Source organism: Miniopterus schreibersii (assembly GCF_964146895.1).
Source record: "Miniopterus schreibersii genome assembly, chromosome: 11".
NCBI lineage: Eukaryota > Metazoa > Chordata > Mammalia > Chiroptera > Miniopteridae > Miniopterus > Miniopterus schreibersii.
In genome coordinates, this window is record NC_138111.1 from 5763675 (window position 1) to 5780246 (window position 16572).

Sequence of the window (16572 nt, forward strand, 5' to 3'; positions counted from 1 at the left end):
AATCGCACTGCGGCCCGAGGGCTCGGCCCCGCCCGCCGAGATGCAGCGGGGCCCGGCGGCCTCCGGCCGGAGGGAGAGCCGCGCCCGCCCCCGCACATCACGCGCCGCGCGCCCCCGGCAGCCGCGCGCTCCCGGCGCGCCAGGTCCTAAGGTCCCCTCGGCTGCCTGGGGCGCCTGGGTCTCCGCGCAGGCTACTGACACTCTCCATCGTCCTGAAATCCACCTATGGTCCTGTCTTTCCTCTCGCGGTGGCATTTCAGTCTTCCCCTGCCCATAAAAGGAACTCGGAGGCTAGATCTCTTAGTAGTACCCGCTCCCAGCCTCAAACACAACCTGCGGCTGGTTTACTGACACCATCTCTGTCTCTCCGGGTATCTATTCATAAATCCACCATTCACTAAGCCCCTGACAAGCGTCATCTCATGAAATTCTCACGATAACTGGGCATTGTGTGTGTGTGTTGCCTTGTTGCTTATTTATTGTCCGTGGCTGTTAGTTGTTTTATTTTTAATTTATCTTTATTGTTGAAAGCATTACAAATGTCCCCCCTCCCCCTCATTGATGCCCTCCCCCCTGTACCCCTCCCCCCAGGCCTTCACCACACTATTGTCTGTATCCACAGATTATGCATATATGCATATAAATCCTTATGTTAATCTTCCCCCCACCCTCTCATCCCTCCCTTCCCTCTGAAATTCGTCAGATCTGTTGCCTCTGAATCTATTTTGTTCATCAGTTTATTTTGCTCATTAGATTCCACGTATGAGTAAGATCATGTGATATTTGTCTTTCTCTAACTGGCTTATCTCACATAGCATGATACTCTGCAGGTCCCACCATGCTGTTTCATAGGGTAAGGGATCCTTCTTTTTTTACAGCTGTATAGTGTTCCATGGTGTTAATGTCCGAGAAAATGCTTGATATAATTTCAATCTTCTTGAGCTGTAGAGACTTGTTTTGTGTCCTAACATGTGGTCTATTTTTGAGAATGTCCCATGTGCACTTGAGGGGAATGCCTGTTCTGCAGTTTTGGAGTGGAATGTTCTATAAATGTCAATTACATCCATCTGATCTAGCGTGTCATTTAGAGTCACTGTTTCCTTGTTGATTTTTTGTGTGGAAGATCTATCCAGTAAAGTCAGTGGGTTGTTAAAGTCCCCTACTATGACTGTATTGCTGTCAATCTCTCCTTTAAAGTCCTCTAGAAGTTTTGTTGCTGTTGTTTTTTTCCAGCCTGTGTGAGTCTTTTGTTCTGAAGTGAGTCTCTTATAGACGGCGCATATTTGGGTCTTGATTTTTTTATCCATTCAACTACCCTATGTCTTTGATTGGAACATTTAACCCATTTATATTTAAGGTTATTATCGATAGGTATTTATCTATTGCCATTTTATTTCTTTATGCCTATGTTTCTCATTCTCTCTACTTCACCTTCTTATTACAGCAGTCCCTTTAACATTTCTTGCAATGCTGGTTTCATGGTGATAAATTCCTTTAGCCTTTTTTTGTGGGGGGGGGGGTCTGGAAAGCTCTTTATATCACCATCTATTTTGAATGGTAACTGTGCAGATAGAGTATTCTTGGATTCAGATTCTTGCTTTGCATTACCTTGAATACTTTACGCCATTCCCTTCTGCCTATAGAGTTTCTGATGAGAGCCTTATGGGAGCTCCTTTGTAGATAACAGATTGCTTTTCACTTGCTGCCTTTAAGATGCTCTCTTGGTCTTGACTTTTTAGCATTGTAATTATGATGTGTCTGGGCCTCTTTGGGTTCTTCTTGCTTGGGACTTTGTGCCTCCTGAACTTGTGCGACTTTTTCCTTGACCAGATTAGGGAAGTTTTCTGCCATTATTTCTTTAAACAGGTTTTCTAACCCTCGCTTACCTATCCTACCTCTTCTGGTACTCCTATGATGCAAATATTGTTATGTTTCATGTTGTCCCACAGCTCCCTTAAACTGTCCTCCTGTTTTTTCATTGTTTTTTCTTTTTGGTTCTCTGATTGAATTGTTTTTTCTACCCTGTCTTCTAATTCACTGATCCAATCCTCAGCTTCCACTAATATGCTGTTTATTCCTTCGAATGTTTTTTTAAATTTCTACTATGTCATTTTTTATTTCCTTCATAGTTTCCATTTCTTTTCTTATGCTGTTGAGCATCCTTATGATCAGTATTCTGAACTCTATATCTGATAGATTGCTTATTTCCATTTCATTTAGCTCTTCTTTTGTAGAATTCTTTTGTTCTTTCATTTGGGGCTTGGTTTTTGTCTCCCCATTTTAGCTGCCTGTTTGGATTTGTTTCTATGTATTAGGTAGATCTGCTAGGGCTCCCAGTCTTTTGGATGGTCTCTGGTGTGGGCCAATGTCAGACACTGTTTTTGACTGGCCTTGAATACCCTGTTGAACTTTTCTGCACTCCACAGCTTCTGGTTCCCTCTACTGAGGCTGGGTGTGTTTGGACGGGACCAAGATGTGTACCAAGGTCTGCTTTTCCAAGCTCTGGGTCCAGAAACAAATCAGGTAAAAACTCAATTATCCACCACACCCTGTGGAGTTTCTATAGCCTGTTGAGCCTCAGGCTATAGAAACTCCACCACGGGGTATGGTGGCTAATTGTTATTAGTCTCTTAATGAGCCTCAGCCTATAGAAACGCCACAGGGTAGGGTGAGAGGTTTCCCAGCAGGATGGAGCAATTGCTTCGCCCCCAAGGCAAAAGCTGCTTGGAAGGTAAATGTCTGCCTGAGGAAGATGTCCTCTGCTCAATGGGGGAACGACTCAGCACCAGGGTCCAGATGGGTGCCCTTTGAGCTCTATTCCCCCAGCCAGCCCTCCTGGATTCTCCTCACACAGCTCCAGTCCACTCTGTCTTCCCTCCACTGGAGCCCAAGGTGAGTACCTACACATGAAACATTGCGCATTGGCCCTTTAGGAGGATGCCTATATTTCCAGTCGTCTCTCCTTGGCAGACAGAAACCCCACTGCTTTTCACAGCCAGATGTTATGTGGGCACCTTTCTCAGTTCTGGTGCTCTGGGCTGGGGAGCCCAGCCTGGGGTTTGGCCCCAGATTTCTCAGTGGGAACCCCCCACAGCTGAGATATCCCTCTGGACCTTCAGCTGCTGCCTGTGGGAGCCTGGCCAGTCCTCTTGCCTCTGTACTTCCTACCAGTCTCTATGCCGTCTCCACTTTATGTCCTTGGTTATGAGGGTCCCCTCCAGCTCGTCTTCAGTTACATTTGATTATTCAGGATGGTTTTTCTCTATTTTAGTTGTAATTCCAGTTTGGTCCTGGGAGAGTGTCAATGTAGCTTCCACTCTTGGAAATCTCTGGTTATTAGTTTTTCAGGCATTGTTTTGTGTTTTTTTTTTAAAGTTTTTCTTCTATTTTTTTAAATTGATTTCAGAGGGAAAGGAAAGGAGAGGGAGCAAGATAGAAACAACATCAATGATGAGAGAGTCATTGATCAGCTGCCTCCTGCATGACCCCCACTGGGGATCGAGCCTGCAACCCAGGCATGTGCACTGACCAGGAATCTAACCGTGACCTCCTGGTTCATAGGTTGACACTCAACCACTGAGCCACACTGGCAGGGCTGGGCATTGTTTTTCATCTCCATTTTCAGATGGAAAAACCTGAGGCTCAGAGAACTGAGCGCTAGACTTGCTCTCAGGCTGTGTATCATTCATTAACAAATATTTATTGTTATCTTACTACTGTATGTAAGCCACTAACCTGGGCATTGAAGCTATAGCTGTGAACAAGGCCAACTCAGATCCTAGTCTTTGGGCATTCGAAGTCTAAAAATTTTTAAGTCCTGTATCTGATAAGAATATGCTGTGGGGCTACTCTTGGTTTTAGTATTTCCTTCCTGAAGTCCGCATTTATCTAAGTGGTCCCAGGTCAATTTTTGCTGGAATTCCTTTGTTAATGGGGGTGACTACTTTTGAAACATGGGACAGGTCTCGCCTCTGGCCTCAAGAAAAAAAAAATAGGGCCCATTAAAAATAAAAAAGCATGGGAGAGCTAGTAGTTGTAAAATTAATAAGTACTCATTAAGTTTATGAAACAGCTCTGTGAGCTAGGTCTTTTTCTTAATAATATTAAGAGCTATAATAATATTTTACAGATGAGAAAATTAAAGTCCAGAGAAGATAAGTACTTTGCTAGTAAGTGACAAGTGAAAGATCCAATTCTAGCATCTGAATTCTGAATGCTTATTTTATATCGAGACAGCTGGCACAAGTCAGCAGAGACGGCCCTCAAAGAGCCAGGATTCTAGCTGGGCAGACAGACAGGAATCAAGAAGTCACATGCAGCACTGAGTTGCTGTTCTAATTAGTGTTGAAGCAGAAGGACAAGGGGCTGTGAGAGTGAAGGACAGAGCCCTTGACCTGGGGTGGGGGAGGAGTTACAATCAGGCCAGGCTTCCTGAGATAAGTAAAAGGTAGCAAGAGGGAACTGGGAGAGTATCCTAGGCAGATATATGGAGGGCATGAACACCAAGAGCCAGAAATGGAGTTTGGCTTTTCCAGGAACAGAAAAGGGGCCAGTGTGACTAGAGGGGAGAGGGTCTAAGGGGCAGGGTGGAAAGGAGAGCTCCCAGGGGTAGACCTCATTGCAGGGCTCCAGGACTATTGGGTGGCCTGGAATCTGTGTGAGGCCTCCTCCAAGGTCACAGCAAATAAAATATAGCAGCTGCTTATTTTCCACAGAAGGAAAGACAAAAAAGAAATCTGTTGGGTAGGCTAGGTACAGAAACTAGGGTACAGAGACTCACCAGAGCAGGAAGCCCAGATGCCTAGCAAAGGGTGAAACTGGGAAAACAAGAACTTTTTCCCCAGGGTAATATGTCTTCCCCTAGCAAATCACTGGTCATGTGGTTTAGACCCCCTGAGCATTCCTCCCTAAAGATAACATCTAGGCCTCAGTTGTATTTCAGCTCCAGGCCCAAATAAGCAGTGAATCCAGACTAGTGACTGACTCAGGACCACCTACATTGACTCATGACCCCCTTCCCTGGCACTAACCAATCAGTGGAAACCAGGCGCCTGAAAGAGCCACACCTGGAAAGCTGATGAATATTCTATTAAGACACTCCCCTGAGACCTCCCCTCAGATTCCAGCCTTAAAGAAAGTGATAAATACGCTCAGGACAAAGGACCTGGCCCCAGCTCCCCACTAGGGAGCAGCCAGTGCTATCTCCATCCCTCTGAGGGGACCCCAGGAGACTTGCAACCAGGGGAGCAATGGGCCTCAGCAGCTAGTCCTGGGCTTACCCCCTGAACCTGCCTCCAAGGCCCCCCGAACCTGTCCTTTCCTCTCTCTCCGGCTCCTCAGTGAGCCACAGCAGCCCAGCCCAGGCTCTCCTGTTGCGGCTTCTATGCTCTTTCTTGTCTCACTGTCCCAGGTATATTTTTGCTGCCACAAGGACCCAATACCCTTTGGCTTAGAGCTGTGTAGCCCTTCCCTTTGGATATCCCATCTCCTTTTAATAAATTTAATTTTCCTTTATTCATGCATCTGAGATGGCTATTTAGCCTGCCTGCATACCACCTTTCAAAATCCTTTCCTGCAGATGTGTACCTGAGATGTGCACTAGGAATGGCAATAATTAGGACGGATTTATTTTGAGTAGGATTTTTGAAAGAGCCAAGGGGGTGATAGACTGTGAGCTCACCCTAGAACCCTGACTCTGCGGCGGAGGATTGGAATCTCCCTGGATGTGGAATCCAAGACCTGACTGGAGATCTCTGGCACCTCTGAACCTTGGTCTCTCCATGTCTGAAACAGACAATGCAGCTTCAGGGCCTCTCTCACAGGGTGGCTCTGAGGAGCAAGCGGGATCACCTGCACGGTGGGGTAAAAGCCTGCCTCAGTCATCACACGGGCCCCTTTGCTCTGGATCCTTTATTTGCATATATGTTTGATACACGCCAGACACCTCGCAAAGGGCGCTGGTGAATTTTCATTGAATGCTCACTGTGGCCTCCCCCAGGTTCGTGCTATTATTACTCCATTTTCCTGGCGCGCAGAGAGGTCGAGTCACTTGCCCAAGGTCACAGGGCTGCAGGGGCAGGCCCGGGGCTCAGCTCTGACCGCCTGATGCTCAGGGCAGAAGGGCCAGCGCCCTGCCTAAGGAGCGGTGTGGCTGCGTGAACAGCTTGCTGGGGGCGCATCAGCACCGAGGGCCGGGTCCCTCGGGGTCCGGGCCGCAGCCGGTGCGCCCCTGGCGCCCGCGCAGCCTGAGGAGGGGACGGAGCCGCGTCCGGGGGATGCTCGGGGCCGGTCCATCGCCCCGCCCCGCGCGCCGGCTGCTGCGCATGCGCGGCCCGCGGCCTCTGCAGAGCCGGGTGCGGGCCAGCTGCCGGGCTGGGGAGAGTCCCGTGATTCACGCACAGGTCAGGTGAGGGGTTGGCCACTGCGCCGGAAGCCACGCAAATGGGAAAACGGATGCAGAGAGGAGCAGGGAGAAGCTGGGATCAAATCACAGAGGCGGGGAGCAGCCTGGAGGGACTGAGAGTGAGAGAGGAACATGCAGAATCGGCAGCGGGTAGGCCGGGGTGAGACAAGTAGCTGGGTGCAGTTGACTCCACCGGCTGGGGTCCCCCATAAACCCAGGGCCTGTTGGAGGGCCCTGGGTCCAGAGTCTGGGCTTTTTTTTTCTTTTCTGTTTTTAAATTTTTTTTTTTTTTTTTTTTTTTTCAGAGGGTAAGGGAGAGGGAAAGAGAGAAACATCAATGGCGAGAGTCATTGATGGGCTGCCTCCTGCTCGCCCCCTACTGGGAACCGAGCCCGCAACACTGGCGCGCGCCCTGACCGGGAATCGAACCTTAACCTCCTGGCTCATGGGTCACCGCTCAGCCGCTGAGCAGCACCAGCAGGGTTGAGCCTCTTCTCTGACAGTCTGGGGCTTGCACCTCCCTCCCTTCTACTCCTAGGCAGCAGCACAAGTTGCATTTTTCCATGTTCACCTTCGCCCTCTCCTCTTGGCTGCTAGGCCTTGAGATTCTGCTGCATTATTTTAGGAGCAGTTTCTAAAGAATTCAACAAGGTGGTATTTGTAAGTGTCTTTAATACTGGGAATCTAGTGAGGGCCCAATGAATGTTAGCTATTAATATGGTCCAAAAAGACATGACAGGAGGCTGTCGATACAGCTATGAGGATTGCAGTAGGTGTCCTGCCTCTTGTGCTGCTGTGGACTCACTGGAAGAGAAAGGGAAAGTAATAGTCGCCATCGCAGCCACCCCCGCTGCGCCTCCCCCTGTACAAAGAGCAGCTGGGCCGAGTGCTTATTTGGTAACCGTTATCCCCAAGAGTGAGCTAACAGGTTTTTTTTGTGTTTGAGGTTGGAATACATTATCAAAAAGGCTTTGTTTTCAAAATCCTAGGCCAGGTTCTCAAACTCAAAAGGACTGTAGGGGATCAGGATCAAGGGAAGTTTTTGAAGCAGGGGAATCTCACCCTCTTTTTAAACATTTAAAAAAGCACAGATGCCTGGCCGGGTGTGGCTCAGCTGTTGAGTGTCAACCTGGGATCCAGGCAATCGAGGTTCGATTCCCGGTCAGGGCACATGCCGGGTTGCGGGCTCGATCAATGACTCTCTCATCATTGATGTTTCTATCTCTCTCTCTCCCTCTCCTTTCCTCTCTCTGAAATCAATAAAGATATATTTTAAAAATTAAAAAATAATAATAATAAAACAAAAAATAAAAAAGCACAGAGAAGTAATGAAGGTACTTCCAAAGGTAGGGCTGAAAACAGAGGATTGTTAAAGAAAAGGAGCAGTCAGGCCACTGGAGCCCCTCCCCACCCTGCATAGCCAGGTGACCACCCCTCCTCTGCAGAGTGATGATGATGGGGATGATGATGATGAAGATTAAGAACGAGAATGGCGCCCGGCCAGCATAGCTTAGCGGTGGAGCATCGACCTAGGATCCAGGAGATCGAGGTTCGAATCCCGGTCAGGGCACAGGCCCTGCTTGCAGGCTCCATCCCCAGCAGGGGGCGTGCAGGAGGCAGCTGATCAATGACTCTGATCACTGATGTTTCTATCTCTCTCCCTCTCCTTTCCACACTCTGAAATCAATAAAATATTAAAAAAAAAAAAAAAAGGAATGAGAAAGGCAATGTAAACACAGATGTGAATGTTATTTAAATAACTATTAAAAACTATTATGGCAATAAATTGGAATAAGAAAGGGAAATAGATGATATTCTAGTAACATATAAACTATCAAAATTGACCCTAGAAGTAGAAAATTTTAGCGGGCTGAGAACCATGGAAGACATTAGAAAGAGAATTAGAGACTGCATTACAAAGACTCCAAAGCCTGGAATGGAGCAGTCTAACACAAAGTGCCCCAAACCAATAATAAAGCAAGTTAGTAGCTCAGTGACAACCATGTGCCAGCTACAGGACAGCCTGGGGCCTTCCAGATCTTGAGCAAATTTATTTTGTGGCCAACGTAACTTGGAACCACACAGGGAAGTGGACTCCAGGAAACTTGGTACCAGATAAGTTGACACAGTACAAAGTAGAGTGTGTGTGTGTGAGAGAGAGAGCATGAACAAATGTGACAAAATGTTAACAATTGGTGAATCTAGCTGAAGAGTGTTCAATTTCTCTGTAGATTTGAAATTTTTAATAAAAAGTTGGAGGTGAAAAAAGGCACCAGGCCTAGATAGTTTTACAGCTGAGTTTTATCTAGTCTTTAAAGGTCAGATTATTCCTGTTATATAAACTCTTCTAGATTATAGGAAAATATAGAAAGTTCATGATCTATTTTACTAACATTACATATATTTTTTTAAATTATTTTTTAAAAGAAAAACCATAGAACTTTTTCACTTTTGGGTCCCCTCCCTCACTTCCAAGAATAAAAAATTTCATCTCTAAGAACACAGTCAACTTAATTCATTACATAAACAAATTAAAGAAGAAAAAGCATGAATGCTTTTTTGACCAGAAAATATATTCAAGCATTGAGTGAGCGACTGTGCCATGCTATGCACATCAGGAAGGCTACAGGTTTGTACAGTGGAGCTCCTGCCCTTCAGAAACTCACAGGCTTCTTGTAATTGAGTTTAATCAACCAGATGATGGTGTAAGAGAACAAGCTATTGGGGCTTAAACTGAAAACCATTACATTCCAAATGGTGTGGCATGGAGAGTGAGTGAATGAGAATTCAGGGGCTGTGATGTTTGAGCTAGAAAAGAAATGTGAGCTCCTAGCCATTTACAGATGGGAAAACTGAGGCCCAGAGAGGAGAAAGGACTTATCCAAGATCACAGAATGCCCATCCAGCCAGGTCAGCATCTACTTGTAATTCCACAGATTTGGAAAGCAAAGGCCAAGCGGAGACAATTTCCCAAAGCTAGGCTGATCCCGCCCCCTGCCTGTAGGCAGGAGGAACAGCAGGACCCTCAGGGCCAGGACTAGGGCAGTGGTACCCCGATTTTCCCCTTCCGCCCCAGGCTTCGCCCCGAATGGCACAGTACTGTGATGAATCCTGGTTTTGCTTAAAATTTTGATATTTTGTTCATCATGAAATTTTTGGCACTAATTTTAATTTTTAAAAAATAGTCTATCAAATAATTATTTATCTTGATTACTAAGGTTTTTTGCACCCCACCCCCAACCTCATTGCCTTCAATTCCCATCACCTTATACTCCTAAAACCAGATCTTCACCCCCATCCTCACATCCTCCCCCAACCCAGCACTGGCATCTCATCAGGGGACCTTGCTTCTTCTGTAAGACCGAAGGCAAGACCCTCCCCCCCTCCCTCCCTCCCTCCCTCCCCCTCCCTCCCTCCCTCTCTTCCTTCCTTCTTTTCTTTCTTCATCTCCTCTATGCCAGAAGCTCATTAAGGAGATAAGGGGTGTCTCTGCCCTCAGGCAGTTGTCAAGTAAGGGGGCATCCAGAAAATGCCATCCAGTGTTACAAGAGCTTTGAATGGCCGAGAGAAGAAGGATTGCACGTGGGATTATGGGAAAAAGAGTTCGGGTGGGCTCTGTTCCAGTTCCCGCCCGCACTTGCTGCCTCGTCTATGTCTGAGCCCAATAATAATTAGCAAACTCTTAACGTGTGCCCAGCAATATTCTACAAGCATTAAACACCCTTGCGATAGAAGAACCATGTTTATTTTTATGTCCAAATGAAGACACTGAGGCTCAGAGATGTGAAGTCATTTACTCCAAGTTCCACAGCTGGTAAGTGGCAGAGCAGTGATTCCATCTGAGGTCTGCCTGACTCAACGCCCATTTTTTGTTTGTTTTCTTTTTTGGTTGTCAAGTGATCTGTAATTGAAATAGTCTCCTTTGTGGTTCTTAACTAGCAGGGCATTCCCCTGCACCACTGCTGATGTCACCTATGATGTCATGGGGGGGCGGCCATCAACACTGCAGCCGCAGACTGGGCATGGTTCCAGAGAGTTCTCTAGATAAAGATCGGAGGCACATCTATTGGACAATGTTGACAATCTCACCAAAGGTGATATTTCCACTGTGCTTAATGTTATTTTGCTTCTTTCTGTCTCGCGGCGGTTCTTTGAGGGCTTTGATGATCAGGTCAGAGGTTGAAGATGCTACCTCAGTCTGGTGAGGAAGACAAGCAATAAACATGTAATTAAACAAACAAGATAAATTCAGATAACAAAAAGTGTTATAAAAACACTAAAGCAAGGTAACAGGGTAGAAAATCTGGGCTGCCAGGGAGCCTCTCTGACAAGGGGGCATTTGAAATGTGACTTGAATGCTAAGGGATCTACCAAGTGGGTATCTGGATAAAAAGTGTTCAAGACAGAGGGAACAGGGAGTGCAAAGGCCCTGGGGTCGGAGGAAGATGGGCACATTTATGGAGCAGACAGATTGTTGCGGCTGAAAAATAGTGAAGGAGGAAGAGGGAGAGAGGGAGGTGATGCGGTCTAGGGCCAGGTCTTGTGGGGCTGAGTAGGCCATGATAAGGAGCTCGGGTTTTATCCTGAGAACAATGGAAAGCCATTGGAGGGATTTGAGCAGGAAGGTGGTGGGATGTGAGTCACGATTTTAGAAGATCACTCTAGTCTGTGGTTTCTCAGCCTTGGCACTATTGACATTGGGGCCAAATGATTCCGTTGTGGGGCCTGGTCTGTGCCGTGTAGGGGGCTTAGCCGCATCCCTGGCCTCTGCCCACCAGATGGCAGTAGTATGCTCCCCGTGACAGCCCACAGGGAGTCTAGAAATTGTCAGGTGTCCCCTGGAAGGACAAGTATTGCTCCCAGGTGAGAATGACTGCCAAAATCAGAAAAGCAAAGAAGGGCTGTGGAAATGTTGCCCCCCCCCCCCAGGAGCCTGCAGAGACATGACAGCTGAGCGCAATACCCGGCCTTGGATGAAGGCCCTGTGCTGGAGGAGGAGCGCTGGCCCGCGTTATGGGGCCAGTTAGCAGAGTAGGATGTGAGTGGTGGAGTGAACAGGAGTACAGAGTCGATATGAACTCCACCTAAGTTGCAACTGTACTGTGGTGTGTAGGAGAGTCTCCCCATGCTTGGGGAATGCACACTGGAGTGTTTAGGGGTAAAGAAGCAGGATCTACAAAGTCTGCACTCATGTGATTCAGAGGAAATGATACACATAGACATATAAGGTGTGATGTTATATGTGTGTATATAAAATCCCACGCTATGTGTATGTGTGTACAAGTGTGTGTATCTAGATAGATCGATACAAATATAGATAGATTCCCATAATATAAAATAATAGTTTAAGGGTATACAAATATGCTCTTTGTACTATTTTTATTCTTGCATCTTTTCTGTAAGTTGGAAGTTATTTCCAAATAAAAAGTTTAAAAGAGCCCGACAGGCGTGGCTCAGTGGTTGAGCGTTGACCCATGGACCTGGAGGTCAAGGTTCGATTCCCAGTCAGGGCGCAGGCCCAGGTTTCAGGCTCAGTCCCCAGTGGGGGGCGGGCAGGAGGCAGCCGATCAGTGACTCTCTCATCACTGATGTTCCTACCTCTATCTCTCCCTCTCCTTCCTCTCTCTGAAATCAATAAAAACATATATATTTTAAAAAGTTTAGAAGATCAGTCTCCCCTGTACCTGACTGTGGACTGTGAGGTGGTGCAAGCACTTTGGAAAGCTGTGCGGAGGAACCTCCTGGAGCCAGCGCTCTGCTCCCCGGGACCCAGCGGTTCCACTCTGGGCCTGTGCCCAATGGGAATGAGTTGTGTCGACTGGAAGGCTTGTACCAGAAGGTACGCGGCAGTGGATTCTTAATAGCCCCAGACTGGAAGCAAGCCAGAGGTCCCCCAGCAGTAGGAGTGGGAAACGGACGGCAGCTCACTCGCACGCGGAACCTGCCCCGCAGTAAGGGGCAGCGTGGCAGGACGCGCTACGCCACGGGGAAATCTCAAAAGCGTGACGTAGCCAGCCGGGCACTGAGGACTGCCCACTGCGTGGCACCGTCATTCCTGGGCAGCTTGACAGTGGGCCGACCTCTGTGCTAGAAATGAGAACGCTGGTTGGCTTCGGGGGCAGCGGAACCAGGTGGGTTCCTGGGGCTGGAATGCTCCGTATCTTGATCGGGTGGGTGCTCCAGGGTGATTACATACACAAAAATGTGTCAAGCCGTGCACTTAAGATTTGTGCAATTTACTGTATATAACTTAAATAGATAATGGTAATAAGATTGCCCTAGCTTCTGTGTAGAGACTAGAGCAGTGGTCCAGGCGACAGCCGAGAAACCAGCTGGGAGCCTGTGACAAAGGCTGGGGGAGAGAGGGCGGGAGGGTGAGCCCGGAGCAGCCACAGGGTGGGAAGTGGCAGAGGTGGAGTAAAACGAGAGAACCGGGGGCTCGAGGCTGTACAACTGGGTGGGTGGCAGCGCTGGTGACTGAGATGGGAGGCCTGGGGGAGGAGTGGGACGGGGGACCCTAGCCCTGTGCTCATGTCCTCAAGCGCAGCAGGAGTCCGATTCCCTTTGGTCACCACCAGGGGGCAACAGGTTCCGTCCTGGTGGACCAGGCAGCCTGAATCCTGCAGGGAGAGACCTGTCCCTGAGGGCAGCTGGGCAGCCTCCAGCCTGAGTGGCCTCTGAGCCACCCGCGGGCACTGTGCTCTTTGCAGAGGAATCTTGTAGGATGGGGAGGGAAGGAAGTTAAATCCTTAAACCTTGGAATCTGAAAATCGTGACTCCAGCCCTTCCACGGTTCCTCTTTATGCTCAGGATGGAGCCAGGCTCCTTAAGATGGACACAAGTCTCGCTGCCAGCACCGGCCACCTCACCGGCCTCCCTTGGGCCCCAGTCCAGCCTCAGGGAAGAGACGGCTCCCGGAGTGCGCCCTCTCACCCTCTGCAGCCTGACCGCCTTTCCTCTGGGCATCTTCACACCCCCCAGGGACTGATCCTTCAGGACCCTTTCCTCACCCAGCCTGTGCGTCAGGTTTGCCCCCTACTTCTCCCAGCATAGCCCTTTCTCCCTAAATGGTATTAGTCAACCCCCAGTCTGACTCCTCAGCTCATCTGTGGCTCTGAAAGGCAGGGCAGGGCCTGGCATGGGCTCCGAGAATATTTGTTGAACCAATGGAAAAACGAATGAATGAGTGAGTGAATCTGAGGTTGCAAGAGGATAGCATCTCAGTTAATTCACCTGGGGTTTCGGAGTCAGAGACCTGGATTTAAGTGCTGCCACTTAAGAGCAGTGTGACCATGGCAACTGTCTTCACCTCTCTGGGTCTCAGTCTCCTCAGCTACTTATCACAGGTGTAGAGATTCAGTACTTTATGTACTTCTGCAGTTGAAGGTCTTACCTTATACGTGTTTTACTTTTGTAACGACACAAAGTTTAAAGGAAAAATAAAGTGCAATTAACATGAAAGAATGCTGAACGCGATGACCATTAGTCATGAGAGGAATGCAAAACCAAACCACATAAAATACCACTGCTCGTCCCAGAAAGACTGAAACGAAAGGCTCCGTGAAAACAAGCGTGGCAAGAATGCGGACCTACTGGAACTCTCGGGCATTGCTGGTGGGAGTGTAAAATGACACAAGCATTTTGAAAAAATGTTCGACAGTTTGAAGTCAGAAGCCACACTTCCCCTATGAACGGGAAATTCCACTCCTAGCTCTGCCCTGGGCACTGGGAAGAATGAAAATGTTGCAGAAAGACTTGGGACGAATGTTCGCAGTGCAGCCTTTTCCCTAATGGCCTGAACCTGGGAGCAACAGGAGAAATACTCCGTGGCATATCCTACAGTGGGACACTACACAGCAATGAAAGGGACAGTCTGCCGATACAGGCAGCGACATAGGCTACTCTTGGAGACGCGGTGAGCGAAAGATGCCACACAAAAGAAGATCTATTGTTGTTTAATTTCATTTATATCAAGTTCTAGTACAAACAAAATTGATTTACGCTATGACAGTCAAAATAGTGGCGGCCTTTGGGGGAGCATGGCCCGGCATAAGAGCATAGTCTGGGATACTGGAAATATTTCATGTCTTGATCTGGGTGACGGTTACACATACAGATCAGAATTCATCAAGCTATGTACAAATGCTCACAGCATCTTTATTTGTAGCAGCCTAACACCGGAGACAACTCAAATGGCCGTCAACAGGCGGATGGATAGAGAAATCGTGGGACACCCATACGGTGTAGCACAAGCCGGCAATAAAGAGGAGTGGGCTATTAATACTCACGGCAGCTCGGACCCGTGCCAAAATAAGGACGCTGAGTTTTTTTTAAAAACCAAACAAAAAGAGTGATACTGTATGATTCATTTGTATAAAATTCTAGAAAATGCAAACTAATCTACAGTGACGAAAATCTGATCAAATGCTGCCTGGAATGCGTGTCTGGTGGAAGAGGGAGAGAGAAATTATCAAGGACCAGGTGACACTTTTGCGGGGGGGGTGGGGTGTGTGTGTGGGGGGGGGGGTGCTGGTTTCTTATCTTTATTGTGTTGATGGTTTACAGGTGTATTCATTTGCCAAAAATCATAACATTTTACACTTTAAATATGTGCAGCCTGCTCTGTGCTAATTCTATTTCAATAAAGCTGCAAAAACGTGTTTTAATAGCTCATTGAGAATTGTGCCTTTGACGTATGTAAACTAGGCTTCAACAAATCAAAGACAAGGGAAGGAAGAAACTGTGCGCCTGGCTCTGTTTCCCAGATCTACACTTCCAGCCTCATCTGGGTCCCAAGGGATCCTTCTTTCTCACCGGGAGCACTCCCACCCCCTGGAATTTCTATGGCTCAGGGATGTGTGGCTTCTTTACAGCAAATCTGCCCCATTCCTGTGGCCCAGCTCAAACAGCACCTCCTCCCCCAGGAAGCCCTCCTGCCTCCTGCCACACCCGCCCAGCTCAGGGCTCCTGGGGCCCTTGGCTCAGACCTTTATCATGGCTCCGGCCACCAGCCACTGTCCTCCCTGATCATCAGAGTTAGAATCCTTTGTAGACCCGCATGTCTTCGTCACTAAATGCTGACAGTCATCATTAGGTCAGCTACCATTTGATGAGCCCACCAGGCCCTGGGCCAAGTGCTGTACGAGGCTGAGCTCATGGCCTCCCTGCAGCTAGGATGAAGGGCTCACTAGCTCCACTTTTTGGAAACTGAGGCCAGGATGGTGAGAGCCTGTCAGAGCCAGTCCTTGGCCACGGGAAGGTTAAACCACATCCAGACTCCACTCCTGCTCGCCTCAAGGGCAGCCAGGGGCTTTTCCCGCAGGAGGAGAGGAAGGATTTAGCACTGAGCCCTGGCCGGTGGAGCTCAGTGGTTAGAGCATTGGCCCCTCACACTGAAGGGTTGCGGGTTCGATTCCTGGTCAAAGGCACGTACCGGGGTTGCAGGTTTGATCCCCGGCTTCGGTTGGGGTGTGTGCGGGAGGCAACCAACTCCTGACACGTGTCTCTCGCATCGATGTTTCTCTCCCTCTCCCTCTCTCCCACTCTATCTAAAATCAATGGAAAAATGTCCTCAGGTGAAAATTAACAACAACAAAATAGTTGCAGGATGATACCTTACAGGGGGAAAAAGGAAGATTACTTCAGGTAAAAGGAATTAACCTTTTGCAGAGCAGGAAATACCTGGGGAAAGGAGTCAGCACGTGTAGAGAAAAGGCACCAGAAAGGCCTTTCCTCGGGGTTTTTATTCCTATGAAGCAGGCCCACATTCCTTCGCAGCCAACGGTCCTCACGTAGTGGGGGAGGCGGAAGGCTCCTTATTGAGAGACTCAGCCAGCTCGGTTCTGCCCGGCTCTGCTGGTGGCTACTTGGGAGCAAGTAGCCTGTGTCAGTTTTCCGTCTGTCCTTTGGTGGGAAGGAGACCCGGGTTGTAAAACAGACATCCTGACTTCCCACACTTGTGACTGCCCTCACCTCTCTGAGCTTGTGCTTCCTTAGCTGCAAAAGGGGGAAAATTACAGTGATAGGGCCACCGTGAAGGTAACACTTTCAAAGCCTGGCCACAGGCCTGGCACGCAGGGGCCACTGGGTGTCATACCCATGTCATTACCATCAAGATTACTAAGTGAGGAATGAAAACATCAGCTGCGGCCTTGACCAGGGAAGGTTCA